General features: G+C 47.5%; 1 pseudogene; it reads right to left on the reverse strand.

Moving 5' to 3' along the window:
* Window positions 1-287: 287 nt before the first annotated feature.
* Window positions 288-16,523, reverse strand: part of LOC136060056 (nuclear receptor coactivator 3-like) — a 29,827-nt pseudogene continuing 13,591 nt past the window's right edge.

Genomic DNA, 16,523 nt, shown 5'->3' on the forward strand with positions numbered 1-16,523 from the left:
TCCCTTCCTTCCGGGCGCCAGTGTTCGAGCGGAGGCGGCCGCGTCCCTCAGCCTAAATGGCCGCCGGGAGGGGTGAGTTAGTTCCCCTTATCTCTAGTATCTCTTTCTGTAGCGCCTCTACCTCAAATAAAGGCTCTGTCACCGCCTTTGTTTACTTTACAAGATCCCATCAGATTGGGAGCCTTCCATGGGTGTTAGTCAACAGTACAATCTAGTCTTCAGATTAGTACTTTGAGGTAATCTCCAAAAGCATTATAAATATCTTAGGAACTGTCTTCGGGGTTTTTTTATGGGGCGTTACCAATGAAGCTTCTGCTACTTGACATGGAGTTCATAAGACCAACAGAATTTGTATTTCCAGCCACAGTTGTTCTGATGTTTTGCCCAAATGCATTAGGATTCAAGCAATATCCATTTTGCTGTCTTTGAAGAAAGTGGGTAGAGACAAATCCATAGCAGTCATTAGTTACAGGATTTTGAAACACTTTACTCTTTGTCTGTGCTGTCACTACAGTTCCATCCACTAAGGAAAAGTGATACAATAGTGTTTCAGCATGACCTTGTGTATAAGCTTCATGATAGTAGCATTTGTTTGACCATGACTGTCCATCTTTATGGCATAAGAACCTCTGAATACACTGGTGAATCATATCCTCAATGCTAAGACTCATGGAACGAGTAATGAGTATGTGTCAATGTTGACAAGTTTGCCTGAGAGATCATGTCTGGTAATAAAGCTCTCAAGATTTGTTGAAAATACTCTTTCTGCATTTGCAATACAATGTACCGCACAAATCATACAGGACCTTAGATCTTCCCTCTCTTCCATCATAGCTCTTGGCTGAGATAAGGCAAAGCACTGCATTGTTTCATATCTCTGTCATGTATCCTGGTGGCTGCCTACATCTTCCAAAAGATCATTAGAAGTTTCAACCATCATCTGACAATTAAACATATGACTCTTCTGTCTCAGCGTGTCATTCATCCAAGTAATAACTCCATTAACTGAAGATTTAGGTAAGTTTTTAAGGGTGTCCTGGTCCTCTTCATGCAAGATACCATATACACTTGTATTAACCAAATCTTCCTGTCTCTACTGCTAATACTGTGTGACATTTTCTGACACAAATACTATGTTCCAATCTTGATTTACAACAAACAGGAAACTATCCTTTTCCTGTAGTAAAATGGTCCGAAGGAGTCCTTATCAATAACTCTTTCGCCTGTGGAGGACACATCAGCTTTCTGAACATCATTATCATTGGAAACTGCTTTTCCTTGCTCCTTTATCTGTCAAATCTGTCTCACAGCTTCTTTTAAAATAGCACATTTGCCTGGTTTGACATTGAAATTGTCAATTCACTCAGATTAGCAGATATCAGTTCAGCCAGTTCCTCGGTGTATTTGCTTTCCTGCACACGTGGACACTTCTTACCACTGCAGGTTAGGCTCACACCTGGAGTATCACAGGTCAACAGCTTGCACCATGATAAGCATGTTAACCATTCTGTGATTTTGTGATTCTATGGAGTTGATATAGACTGGCTCAATTAAAGGCTTAAACCCCTCTCAAAGACTCAAGCAACTTCGGTTTCAGAATGGGCTACAGCATAAAAGTATAGGCAAATATGTAAACTCAGGCAAATCCCAAGGGTGCTTAACAAATCCGTAACAGAGGTGCAATTGTTTGCTCTTTCAGGTATATGCTCACAGAAACTGTTGCCAAACCTCAGGAGTCCACGTCCTGTTGAGCTATATTGGCCTGTTTGGCCTTCCTGCTTCCAGTTGTTTTCTGTGACTGTTGTAGACTGTTTGCTTTCTGAAGACTCTAAACCTGCCTATCTTCATTCAAATAAAACCCAGTTGTTTAGGGATTTAGTACCTATAAAGTGTTTTTTGACCACTCATTTACACAACTACACAACTATTTATCCACAACCAAGTGACATTTGTTCTCTTGTAAGCAAAATGCCTCATGGCTCACAGTAGTTTACTCTTGATGCTGACAAGTCAAGTGAAGTAGAAACAGTGGGGATGAGGTCTTCCACACTGCTTCCAACAGGGACTCTGGAGAAGAACTCTGCTGTGAAGTTCAGGTACCATCAGTCATTATTAAATATCATTAAACTTCTCCCAGAAGACTGGCATATGAAAATTTTGTATTGTACTACCGCAGTTTAGAAAGGCTGGGCAGAGTGCTTAAAGAGGTCTTGAGAAGGATGCAGGAAGAAATCTAAGCCAGGCCAGGCAGTCAAGAAGAATTACAGTGAAACTAGACCAGAATTACTTCAGGTTGAGAAACCTGAGTGACCTGTGGTGGACCTCCAATTACTCTGCCAAAACAATACTGATTTAAGTGTCTATTTGACTTTGGGGGCATGGATTTGGGAAGCAGCTACTTGTTGTTGAAGATTGTACAAACTCTGACCCAAAATGACCCTTTTATTCCTCTACAAGTGAGGGTGGGAAATGAATGACAAGAATAAAAAGGAGGCTTGTACTCCTGGTCCCACTGCTGCTCACAGAAGCAGTTGAAAGTAGGAACAAGATAATGGTAGGCATTGGCTGCTGCCTGCTGCTGTTCAGCCACTACAGACAAGGTCAGATAAACTGCTTGTCTGTTAATAACCATCAATTCAGTGAAACTGAAAAGATCAAAGCTTACAGCAAAGGAGAGGTTTTATTGCATGGGCTCACCAGGGTCTGTAAACTTGCTTCTGTGAAAGATCAATAGCTGAGAGGGAGCATAACTTGTCCAAAATCCACTTTTGGCTTCACAGGCCCCATAGGCACTGCCAGCCTAACACTCTTTTTGGAGAAAGAACCAAAAGCTGCTGTTCCTCCAAACTATTAGCCTCAGGCAAAATACCTGGATGTAGTGGTGCTCCTTGAGGAAGGAGGTAAATACAGAAAGCCTGGCAGACAGTGAATGATAGTTGCTGTACAGCAACAGGATCGCCGTGTTTCCTATCAGAGCTGTGACATGCTGGACTCTGTTCCAGGACACAGTGTTACAGACGGAGTGGGACAGAAACATGAGTGGAGAAGCTGTCTGGGTGTGCAGTGGCCTGTGGCAAGCAGCCCAAGCGGCAGGTTCTGCAGACAGCAGCATCACCCCTGGCCAGGGGTTTGCTTTTGGTCATTTTCCAGAGCCTGCTTTGCACTCACATTGCCAGGCCCCAGCGAGGAGCAGCTGGCACAGCTGGTCAGTGCCCACACTGCCAGCACATTCCCACTTGAGTGTGAGGGAATTTCCCAGGAATTTTTGGGAATTTCCCAGGAGTGGGAGTCAACTGAAGTATGAGTTCTGCTAGGTGACAGACCTGGAAGTTGAGCTGCAACCAGCAATAATATAGTACTTCTTTTAATGTCTGCCACTAATTGCAAAAGCAGACAACACAGCACCTGCATGATACTGTGACAGCAGATGATCCATGACTTCTCATTTCGAGAGGTGACAAAAGGGAGCAGGACACCTGGCTTCCATCCTGCTCTCAATGACGCGCCAGGTCACAGTCCCTTCTGTAACAGTCAGGTTGTATGAAGGATCCCTCCTGCAGATAGCAGCCCCACTGCAGCAGAGGAGCAGTACTTGATATGAACAAACTTCTCTCCAGTCCAACTCATTGGATGCCACGGGAAAGCAGTTTTACATTGTAGGGCTGTGGAAGGCAGCCTGGTGGCAATCTTTTCAGCATGCCTGACCTTTGGACAAGACATTGCTGTAAAGTGCTGCTTGCCTGAGACCATGGTCAGCTTTCTATGAGCCATCTTGCAACAATTCTTAGCTACTGCAGAGCTGTTCCTTCCTCACTTATCACTAACGCAACAGATGGCATTGCCTCAGGGGTGCTGGTAGAGTTCCTCCGGGATAACCTGGTGTTGGTCACAGGAACTGAACTGCTGGCTGAAACTTTGGTTCACAGTGTGAGAGGGAAAGCAGCCTGGCACACAGCTCCTTGGTGCTCACTGCTGTAGCCAGTACTTAGAAGGAGATCCTGCAGGGTGGCTTTGCAGCTGCTAACGTAAAGCCTTGTGCAGTACACCACTGGCTGGGTACACACTGCACCGTACTACTGTGCCCACAGCTCCTGGAACAGTGGCACAGAGAGCAGAAAAGGCACTGAGGGTGGCATCCTATATTGAACTGGGAGCCCAGCTGTCCTCCTGGTCCTTCAGATGCATCCTTAAGGATGCTCTGAGCAAGGGAAAGAGTGGTAAGAGGGCTGCATGCCCCCACTGCTCCACCATAGCACCCCTTGCTATGGGGTCAGATATAAAGGGAAGGCCGCACAGCCCCTTCTGCCTTGGTTAGAGTTGCATCCAGCTGCCCACATGCCTTCTCAAGGGGCTGTGCTACAGAGCCCTTATGTTCACTGCATGCAAGTGCCCATCTCTGTTTTTAAGTCTCTCCCTCAAAACTTGCACCTGATTGCACAAGCTTCTGCATCCTCCCATCTCTGCTCTCCCACTCAGTGCTGGGCTGGGATCCCTTCTGGTGGGGATCCTGCAGGCTGCAGTGCTGTTGGCTTTCTGATATCACCCACAGAGAGCTCTTATCCAGGGCAGCAATGTTGCAATAAACACTCTCTTAGGTGCACATCTTACGGACAGAGATGGAGCTGCATTGGCCCCATCGTCAAGCTCCTCATGCAGAACAGATGTCCAAACAGGGCCGTTCCCTCATCCTTTCTGCTATGATTGTCCCTGGCCCAACCCAACTTGAACTCAATCCTGCGGCCTGGGCTCCTGCTCTGCCGCTGTGTGCCCAGCTCCAGTGCATAGTGTGAAGCCTCTGGTAGCACTCAAGACTGGCTTTGTCCCCCAGGACATCACACAAGTACGGGTGGGAGTGTGTGTAGGGGATAACCTGCCTGATTTCACATGCATGCTCAGTCATAACAGTCCCAGACATGCTGACTTTCCTCCCCCGTTTTCCATATGCTAATCCTTTCTTCTCACCTGCGAGGGGCTGCTAATAGACTTCCTCATGTCAGCCTGATAGATAGCCCTTTAGTTTTCTCCTGCAAACTGTGTAGTCCAGGAGAAGGAGGCCATCTGCTGGAGGAGGTCTCATGGTCTGATGGGTTTCCAAACTAGACGAGGCCCTGAGTGGAGGAAGCCAAGCCCTGATTTGTGGTAAGTGGCCCCAGGCCCCTGCTTCATTCTGCTGTACCCAGTCTGTCCCCAGGGTTGCTGACCTTCTGCAGCTTGTGCTGCACGTGCAGTCTGTCATGCACAAGGTTTTCTGAGCTGGATAGAGCTGAGACTGTGCTCTGGAGATGCTGCTCGCAGCTCCCCTGAGCCTTTTCTGTCTTCACTCCCTAAAACTGCTCTGTGTGCAGCAGGGTGAGGCAGGACACAGTCCAGGCCAGCTGAGCACTTGGCCACTGCAGTATCATGTAACGCCTGTTCTTGCAGGCAGCAGGGCTGCAGCAGGCCAGGTAAGGACCATGGGGCTGCATGGGAGTGGGGCAGGAAAGGTCAAGTTCAGGTGTGGGGTCAGAAGGCCCTTTGCCTCTCCTATCTGCTGCTGCCCACAGGGCTTTCCTCCCTCCTCAGGCCTGCAAGGGGCTAAAGCCATCCCTTGGGGGATGCTGCTTGCTGGGGGGCAGAGAGCTGCCTGTATCCCTCTGCTTTCAGCTCCACAGATCCCCAAGCCAGGGCAGTTCTTATGTTGTCCTTTGCTTTGCTTTAGGGACTTTCAATAACCCAGATCTTTCAGAAAGGTGAGTATGAGGCATGAACCTCCATTTGTCATTTGTCCTGCTTGGTGTCTGTGCTGTCCAGTGCCCTGCAACAAGTCCGAATATTTCCCCTCACCTTACTCTTCTCCCAGCTGCTGGAGGAAGCTGGTGTCCTGACCCAGGATCTGCAAAGAGCTGGAAATGGGCACCACCAACCCCTGGGACAGGCTGGGCAGCAGGGGTTGATGCTTGGCAAGCCATGTGGCCCTGAGCTGGTGGTGGGGCCCTTCCTGAGCACCACACTGAGCCTTCCCTCTCCCCTGAGGACTCCGGGTGTGAGGCTGTGCTTCTCAGTAATGAATATTGAGCACACCCTGTATTCTTGGACCTTTCAAGCATCTTTCATTTTCCAGGCATTCTCCCCTTCTCTCCCCTCTTATTTTTAAATTAAAAAGAAGAAGAAGAAAAAAAAAGGAAGGATGTTTCCATAGGAACTTGTTGAGAAACTGATCCTGACCTCATTATTTGCTCAGTGAAAGGAACTTTATTTTCATCTGTTTATGTACACTGTCAAATTTTGCCTAAACCTACTTACTTTGTACAGTGTGTTCTTTTAATCTTCATTTCAAATCCTGTGGCTTAATTTATCCCATATTGTGATCAAATTTAGCTGAAGTGATGTGCTTTGCCAATTTCATTCACCAAAGTGAACCCCACTCAGAGGGGGCAGCCATGGCCACAGCAGCCTCTGTTGGTTGCTGGCAAGCAGGGCAATGCTCAAGGCACTGCTCCCAGAGCTGTCCCCCCAGCCCAAGGTGGCTGGCTGACTCACTGGGAACAGGCAGCCCCAGTACAGGTTGCCTGGCTGTGCACTGCAGCATGGTGTGATGCAGTGCAGGACTGTGGGGCTGCTTGCGCCATTGGTTTGGAGCTTGTCTGAAGGAAGGGGGAAGGAGGCTGCCCAGGCCAGGGGGAATCATGAGGTCGAGAGGTGGAGTATTGGATGCCTTTGCCAGGGTCACCTATGGGACCCAGAGGTGGTCAAGGACAGCTCCACTCTGTACCTGTTTGGAACTAGTGCACAGACAGGATCTTCCCAGACTCTCCTCATGACCTAGACAGACCCTTTTTCATCCAGAACTAGCAAGGTTTCATCCTGCATCCTCCTGGGAGTGCATGAATGTTGAGGGAGGGAACCAACCCTCACTGCTTTGCTCCTGCAAGGCCCCAGCTGCAGCACTGTACTCAGCTCTGGGGCTGCCAGCACAAGAAGGACACAGAGCAGCTGGAGTGAGCCCAGAGGACGCCATGAAGATGCTCAGAGGACTGGAGCACCTCTGCTATGGAGACAGGCTGAGGGAACTGGGTGTGTTGTGCCTGGAGAAGAGAAGGCTCTGGGGAGACCTCAGTGCAGCCTTCCAACATGTAGAGGGGACCTACAAGAAAGATGAGACTCTTTAGAAGGATGTGTAGTGATTGGTCAAGGGGAAATGTTTAAAACTAATAGAGGGGAGACTGTGCAAGTTCTTTACCCAGAGTCGGTGAGGCTCTGGCACTGCTGCCCAGAGCAGTGGGTGCCCCATCCCTGGGGCATTCGAGGGCAGGGTGGATGGGGCTCTGGGGCATTTGGTCTAGAGGAAGGTGTAGCTTCCCAAGGCAGGAGTATGAATCTAGATGACCTTTAAGGTCTTTTCCAACCCAAACCATTCAATGATTCTGTGAACTCAGTGACCAGAGAAAAACATGAAATTTTGGGAAAACACAGTCAACAGAAGTTTCTCTCCTCAAAACTCACTGACTTGTTTCTCTTGTGGAGACATCGCACTTGTTTGTGCAAGTCCTGCACTGTGAGCACAGCTCCAAGAGGCAGTGCTGGGAAGCAAGTGCTTGAGGACCCTCAATTGCTGTGCTGCTCCGTGCAGCTACTGCATGAGAGAGGGAAGTGGGCAGCCTACCATTATCCATGTTGCTGCTTGTTGGGATTTGGCTTACACTTTTATTTTCAGGCTACCAGCAAAAATGACAAAGTTGAAAGAAAATGACCTTGGTGCTGATATTGAGGTTTTTAGAAGGAGCTTCAGTACAGAAATGATTGGAGGATTGGAGGATTGCCCCATTCTCTGCTTTACCTTTGTCTCAGTGAATCAGCAGTATCTTAATGATGAGTCCCAGTGGCCAAGTGAAGGCAGCAAGGTAGGACTGCTTGCACCTTACAGAGCCACATTCCCTCAGCCACATCTACTGGGCACTACCTTGTTTCCTGCACCCTACTGCTGCTTTGCAGATCAAGGGTGAACACAGGTGGGGAAAGGATGTGCTCAGCTGTGCAGCAAAGAGTTGATTGGTTCAGGGTCTCATGGCTGTCATATTATGTTGCTGTACCTGACCATGTCACATCCTGAATGAACTATGCTTTCAGCCTCAGTTTCTTCATCTGTATAAGGCAAAGTCTAATAAAATCTGGATAATGGATCAAAATGATCCTCTTGGTATATTCAGCTGAAAAAATATTCAGCTGATACCTGAGGTGTCCATGAGATCTTTGTAAGCCAAGAACCAGACTGAGAGCGGAATGGTGGGTTTTTCCAAGGCAGTGCTCAGTGTGAAACACCATGAACAAAGAGCCTCAGCAAAGCCAGAGGCAGCATTTGTAAAACGGGCTTGAGCACTTTGTTCATCACCTTTCTCTGCAGAAGGGCTAGTGTGAGATGCCTAGACAGAGAAAAAGCAGAAGTCATGCATAATGCTGCCTCAGAATCTCCCATTAAATCCATCCCTCAGTATTAATGTCACTTTACAGCTCTTGCATTCATGTTGCACTGTCCCTAGAGACTAGAGATTACCAGGAGGGAAGCACACTGGGGCTTTATCATGGGCTCCCACAGCACTGTGCCACTTTACACCAGTTGAGCACCTGTGCTTAATCTGGTTTAGCTGAATGCAGCTCAAAAAAACCACAAAGTGGATTGTCTTATCTCTTACCTCAACTAACCCAGTCTGTGAATCAGATATGGCTGGTTTCTGTATGGTGTACAAGTCTGTCCTGCTGTCATTCAGGAAATCTGTACAGTTGCCTGATGCCACCATTGCCACACTGACCAGAGCTCTTTGCTATGTACCTCAGCCATGTGATCCCTGGGCTGTTGGGCAGAACAAATGCACCCAACCCCAACTCTTCTGTGTCCTTTGCTGAATGCAGTCACCTCCCATCTCCCTTTGTTGTTGCAACAAGGACAGGAGTAGGATGCATCCCTGCTCTGATTCATTCATTTATCAGCAGCACTGTCCAGACTGACAAGACTTTGAAGGCATGAGCTGGGAGTTCTGTGTGGGCAATTCTCCTGTTTTCTGCAGTGCTGGCACAGGCTCTGGCACAGTTGATGGGAAGAGGCAGGGCACAGCCATTGAAAGGTGGCCAAGAACACCTGTATATACAGTGCAGCTCAGGAATCAAGTTCATGTCCCTTTAACTCCAACAAACCTACTCTTGTCTCTTGAATCCTTTAGGTCTGCAACATAACATGACTAATGCTCACAGCCCATGTGCAGTTCTCTACCTGCTTGTAACAGACAGCAGCTTCCAGCCCTGGAGCACATTCTCAGCCCTGGCAGGACATGGCATTGCTTGCCTGTCTCTCCCAGGTCAAGAAAGCTCAGACAAAGAGCAGGTGGTCAAGGTGGCCAGGCATCAGTCAAGCACAGCAGGTCACTGCTGCAGGGACCTGGTACAAACTGGCAGTGTGACCACAGGCCATTCCTGCCACCACAATACCAGGCACAGGGCAAGAGCAGTATCATCCCCTAGCTGAGACAAAATATCCTTGATAAAAACTGTGCATGGAAGAAAATAAGTGAAACCTAAAGCATTCTGCTCCACAAGGAAGATGGTGATAGGGGAAGTTTAGCTCCATCATCCTTTAAAGTCATGCAGTCCTTACCGGAACCACAGTACACCAGGGATGTGCTTGGCCTCCAGCAGCCTGCTTTATGTGTTCCTGGCCTTTCTGATTACTTGTTGCTATCAGTTCTTGTCTGTGACTGGTACTAGCTTTTTAATTTCCCAAGCTGCTTGCTAGGCAGAAGCAAATTGCCTGTTGGAATCAAACAAGATTGGATATGAGTTCTACCAGGACAGCCACTTTGTTTTTTCTGAGTATAATTTTTTATCTTTTTAAATCCCCCGGAGCTTTCAGATACAGATTAAAAGTCACTCAACTCCTCAATTTAGATCAAGATCAGCATATTCTTGTTGATTATGTAAAGAATAAAAAGGGAATTGCCTCTGGATATGTCCAGAGATCCCTTCCAGAGAGCAGAGGGGTCAAGTGCACCCTCACAGCAAGTTTGCTGATGACACCAAGCTGTGGGGTGTGGCCAACACACCAGAGGGAGAGGATGTCATCGTGCCCAGGTGAACCTCATGAGGTTCAACAAATCTAAGTGCAAGGTTGTCACGGTGCTATCTGTGACAGGGACACAAAGAAAAAAGAGGGAGAGAGGGAAGGAAGGGAAAAACTCTGCACCGTCAGTGGCCAAGCGGCCACCCAAGCAGAGCTGTGTGCTATGGAGGGGGGGAAGGGAGAAGGCTATGCAGATAACAGATGGGTCTAAAAGAACAAAGAACGGCAACAATTTGAGAAGGAACGATAATTTTACTAAATCTAACAAAATTGAACAACTGTGAGAGACAAAAGTATCCAAAAATCTGTGAATCTTATGGTAGTAAAAGTATGGTGCTTCTGCAGGGGAAGCGCATGTGCTGCATCTACATGGCAGGATGAAAAAAATCATGCCAGCCAGAGCAGCTGTTATCCTGACTGCAGCTCCCCACCTCTTCTGCTCCCTGCCACAGCATTAACTCCTTAACTCCCTGCATGATGTTCTGATATGGAATACCAGCATCAAAACGACAAAACCACAACAAAGATCTTGCACCTGAGTCGAGGCAACCTCCATTACCAATACAAGCTGGGGAATTAAAGGACTGAGAGCAGCTCTGCAGAAAAAGACCTGGGGGTACTGGTGGATAGCAAGATAGACATGAGCCAGCACTGTGCTCTCACAGTACAGAAAACCAACTGTATCCTAGGCTGCATCAAAAGAAACATGGCCAGCAGGGAGAGGGAGATGATCCTGATGCTCTGCACTGCAAGGCTTCACCTGGAGTACTGCATCCAGCACAGCAGAGACAGGGACCTGCTGGAGTATGTCCAGAAAAGGGCTACAAATATGGATGGAACACCTCTCCTGTGAGGACAAGCTGAGAGAGATGGGGCTGTGCAGCAAGGAAAAGGCTGTGAGGTGACCTGAGAGCAGCCTGTCAGTATCTGAAGGGGAACTACAGGAGAGAAAGGGACAGACTCTTTAGCAGGGTCGGTCATGACAGAACAAGGGGAATGGCTCCAAGCTCAGGGAGGGTAGATTTAGGTTAGATATAAGGAAAAAATCTTTTATAGTGAGGGTGATGAGGTACTGAAACAGGTTGCCCATTGTTGTGGTTGATGCCTCATCCCTGGAGATTTTCAAGGTCAGGCTGCATCAGGCCCTGGGCAACCTGATCTGTGATGTCCCTATGCATTGCAGGGGAGTTGGTCTTCACTGCCCTCAGAGGTCCCTTCCAACTCTTAGGATTCTATGATTCTTCTCCCAGATGTACACCTGACTCAGTTCCCATCCAGTCCCAGCTGTAAGTGTCCCTTATCCTCATCTGCTGCTCAGCATCATTTGCAAAAAGTGATGTAGTAGAGATGAACATTAGATTGGCTTTAATTTCCAGACTCTGTGACACTGAAACACATTGAGGGAGAGGCTGGTGTGAGGTTTTGTGTTTCCTGCTGGCCATTCAGGTCTAAATTTCCTGCCCTTATGGAAACCACCACCCCTTTCGACTCCCCCTGAGTGATGACAATCTCCCCTCTACTCATGGTCCTTCCATCTTTCTCCAGTGAAGACTGAAAATGGGGCTGACAGAACTGGGGACCACACTTCTCTTCTGTAGCAAACAAGGTAGGGAAAAGCCACACAGCTCCAAAACCTCCAGCTATCTAGGACCTTTACACTACTTCCAGGTTGCTGTGCTTTCACCTGTGTCTTATGTCTTTTGTGTAGATGCACATGCAGTGCCCTTTCCAGCAAGTTCTGCTCTTTTGCACTGCCCCCAGTGCACCAGCATTCAGTGCTAAGTACAGCTAGTCACTGAGCTGACTTGATTTTTAACGGCAGAATGAGGTGAGCGTTGTGCTTCGGTGGGACCTCACCTTCCTCCCTCAGCTCTGCTGGCAGGAAGCAGAGGTGTGCTCCTGCTAGTGCTTCATCTCTGGGGGAAAGGAGGAGAGGAGGAGAAGCCTGTGCTGTGCTGGTAGTAACACCATAGGAGCACAATCACAACAAGTCCCCATTTCTAGACTCCTGATGCATAAGCAAAAGGCAGCACATGCTTCTCGCTACAAATTGAGAGGGTTTGAGATCCTTCATGAGCAAAATAAGGGTGGAGGCTTGCCTGGTTCAGCTTCAGCTATAGTAGTTTGCAGTGAGTATCAGCTCTCATGTTGTGCTGTCCTCGCTGCAGGTATCACTGTGGAAGCTGGGCTGTAGGTTCCAGCAACGGGAGCTATGCGTGCTTCTTCACCAGTCTCCAGTTATTCACAGCACATACACTGCTGTGAGCCTCGCACACCTTGGGTCCTCCCCATCCCAGCCCACCTTGGCTCATCTCACTGTGGCACAAGGTGAGGTTATAAGACAGTCACACATTTCCTCCAATAACATCAATAGCACTTCAGTGTCTCCCAGCCCTGGGCTGGTGTTGGACATGAAGACAGACTCCATCCACCCCAAGAGCAAAATGCTCAGTATCCCAGGGCAAGCACAGACCTACTAAAAGTTCAGTACAAGACATGGTATCTTGCAAAGATTTGAGGGATAATTTAAATGGTGATTTCTTGTTTCTCTTCAAGCTGTGGATAAGCTAGAGAAGAAAGATTGTCAGAAGGCAGCTTAATTTCTTACAGTCTGCTCTGAAGCACACAATTTTTTTAATACTCTCAATTAAATCGGGCAGAAGAAGCTATCACAGGGTATTACAGAAAATTGAGGAGTTCTGTTTTCCACACAAAACCTGAGCAGCTCAGAGGTGACTCTGAATGAAGCGCAGAAATCAACAGAGCACAGAAGAGTTTGTGGCTCTTATAAATCTAAAGAGGCAGTATCAGAAGGGTAATGGATCCCCGATAGAAGATGAAATCGCTTAGCAATTCAGATATGGCAGAAAAAGCTCAGAAAGTCACCAGAAAAAAAAAAAAAAAAAAAAAAGCATGGAATTAACTGCAAACCAACTAGAGTTTGCTCATCAAAGAAGACGTCCAAGCTTGCTCCTGGAGCATGAATCATCCTGGCACTGCTGACCCAAGAGACGATATGATCATTACAGAGGTTGGAAACAGTGACCCCTGGAGGTCCCTTCCAATCCCAACGAATCTGTGATCCTGTGATTTTGTGACGTCCTAGCTCAGAGTTTACACAAAGAAGCATGTGTGTCCACAGACACTTGCAAAAAGTGACCAATCGGAAACAGTTGTGAAGGGAGACAGGTGACCTCCATCTGCATGGAGTTGCCTCAGGAGGAATGAGAAGCTGGTTCAGCATTCAGGCAAAGGAGGAGTGCTCTGAAGGAGCAGTACACACCATGCAGCAGCCTGGCACCCACCGCTCAGAACCGACCTAATGCTATCAGGATGACACCAAGATACAGGTACAGCACAGTGCAGCACCAGCTCAAGTGATAGCAAATGATGTTGTGCATTTTATATGCTAGATGAACACTGTCCTGTTCCAGGAAACATGTTCCAGTGCGTCACCACCCTCTGAGTGAAAAACTTCCTCCTAACATCCAACCTCAATCTCCCGTCTTAGTTTAAAATCATTCCCCTTTGTCCTATCAACCCACATAAACAGTTGTTCCCCCTCCTGCATCCCATTACACTTTGTGCCATGTGACAAATGGCAGCAGAGGGGCAAAGGGGCATGGCATCTGAAAAGAGTGTGTATGGAGTGAAGTTGTGGGATTGAAACCTTCCATGTGGCACCCAGTGGCATTCATCGATGACTGCTGAGTGTTCATGGACACCAAACGGGATGTTGGCACAGTGAAACAATGCATGATGTGTTTCAGCAGTGGCAACAGCAGCAGTGGGGCACCTCTACTGGTGAAGCTGTTTACAAGCACAGCACGCAGGCACTTATTCATCACTGGTGAAAATTCACAGCTAATGGTGAAGACTATACTGAAAAGAGGTGTTCCATAGCTGAGAGCTTGCTCCAGCAGTGTTACTGTGCTCACTGTTTCTGTTGTAGTTTCTATGGAAATAAACTGGAGGCATTGCTTTTGGAGCAACCTACCTATATGTAGCCCAAGGTAATGCCTCTTTACTCAGTGTGCCCAGGCAAGCCAAAAGGTTGTACACCAGGATCTTAGGAAAACCATCAGAGATCGTGACCAGACATGGGAGAAGTTTTGTGAACAGTAAGGACTAATTAACTAAACTAATTAAAATTATATACTCAATAAATAATAAGTCTGGAACAGTGATGAACACCATAAGGTGTGAGACTTGGCTGTGCGAAGTCATTGGAAACCATCAATTAAAGAGGCAGGAGAAAGACCTGGCCCAGCTGGCAGCTGTGAGAAATTTGCTAATGTCATCCAGAGCTCTGGGAACCCCAAATGGCGCTGAGCAGCAGCAGCTGTGCTCTTCTGCTGTCACCAAAGGGTTTCCTGTAGCTTTGGGCCCTTGAGGGAGAAGCTTACCCTTAGCAAGGCTGCAAGGCTGAAGGCTTGGCACTGTCCCTGCCCCAGTAGGGAAGCCCAGGATGCGCTTCTGCAGCCAGAAGGTGAACTGCAACCACCCTGGGGAGAAGAGAGACACCCACAGATCAGGCTTTACTGGCATGAGAAACCACAGATCTGGAGATGTCTGGTTTCCCACCTGGAAACTGGTAGCATGGCTCCTGGTGCACAGAGCAATCAGACCCAGGTTTGGCTCTCAGTTTACACATACCCCCCAGAGTAAACATGGACAGTGCAGGATTGCGCTCTGGCTCTGTTCCACTGGGGCAGGACAGTCTTGGTCAGTGCTTATCTAAGGGCTGAACAAATAGGCAAAGGAGGCCAGGAAGGAGCTGGGGCCTCTGACCCTGGCCTCTAGTATTGCCAACACATGGCAGCCACCATCTGCAGTGCTATTCTGTGCCACAGAGTTTCTTACAAAGTCCCATATGGGAATTTCTTGTCCCAGTACCAGAGCTGTGGTTGGTCCCCACAGTTACCAACGAGCTATCAGTTTGCTGAGATAGTTTTGCACAAAGGATCTGTCAGCTTCCAAGGCAGTCTGGCAGCAGAATGATGTGCTTTGCCAAAAGCTGCTGATATCAGAAAGGAGAGAATAGAAAATTTAGCAGCACTGAAATCCTATGGGTAAGAGAGGGGAGATAGTAAGGCTTTGTTAGAGAGGCAGCAGCATGTTTCTGTGGCTCAGCCAGAGGACAGGTGTCTCTGCAATGCCCACCTGCACAGATGCTGCTGGGGCTCAGTGCTAGAGGAGCCCCAGCCAACCCTGCTCCTCCTGCACTGGCAGCCTCAGCCTTTACCTGCTGCCACCTGGCTTGGCCATTGTTCATTGCTTCCTCATGCCGGATCCTGCTGTCCTTTCTGTTCTCGTGACCCACCATGCTTGTTATCTGTTGATAGAATCAACAGGCTGTGGCTACAGTCAGGCACAGGCAGCAGTTTGTCAGCACAGAATTGCTACGTGCTGCTGGTGACCCTGCAGGAGACCTGCACTCACTGCCATGAGCTTTGAGGGGCAGAATGAGGGGTCACGTGTGTCACACACAAAAACTTATGTTTGTGCTCAATGAGCAATTGTGGTGTTCAAAAGCCTGTTTAATGCCAGCTCAGGAGAAAACCATCCTGTAAAATGAGCAGTTCTGGAGCAAAAGAGTTCAGAAGGCCAAAGAGCAAATTGTGTTTCAAAGTAAGAACATTTGTTTTCTGCTTTTTTTATTTTGTTTTATTTGTTGTTCCCTGGGATACAAATTGCATTTCTTTACATGTCTATCTCTCAAGGTGTGTGAGTGCAGTACCACGCAGTACTCATCATACTTACGCTGGGGCAGAGGAGTCTGATTCTTCTGCTCTTTTATTTAAATTACTGCATTTGTTTTATATCATTCTGAATGACTTTGTTTAGCTTTGAAACATTTTTTAGATTGAAGTCTTTCTTTGCGTTTTAATGAAACATTTTTTAGATTGAAGTCTTTCTTTGCGTTTTAATGAAATACTTTGACACAACAGCTTTGTGTTAGTTTAAAATCATTTTTTAATATGTTGAAAACTGCTGGTCTTCTAATTAGTACACTGCATGCTGCTCTTCCTATCTTGTTCACAGTGTCAAAACATCTCACTGCAAAACAGTTCTATTAGGATCCATCAGCAATGATTGCACACAGTGTGCTGTGTTTCTTGATGATGTGATATGTATGCTGGACTACCACATCAGAGCAGTAAGTGATGCAGAACAGAGGGCTAGAGTAATTTTGCATGTAAATATTGTTTCTCAAATGAAATTTGGAAAAAAAGCAGAACTTGGTAGGATTTGGTGGTGGTTCTGAACACTGTGTTCCCTTGCTGCCCATCTCTAAGCGTGGATGAAGTCCATAGGGAACAAGATGCAGCTTTCAGGTGCAAGGCAGTTCACTGCATAGGAATGCCCTATGCTCCATTTCTCATCCTATTCCTCCTCTTTTCTGCCCTCATCTGTCCATTCACAAAGTGATCTT

Source organism: Cyrtonyx montezumae, unplaced genomic scaffold (genome assembly GCF_038088225.1).
Source record: "Cyrtonyx montezumae isolate F1298 unplaced genomic scaffold, pur_monq_1.0 scaffold_9, whole genome shotgun sequence".
Lineage (NCBI taxonomy): Eukaryota > Metazoa > Chordata > Aves > Galliformes > Odontophoridae > Cyrtonyx > Cyrtonyx montezumae.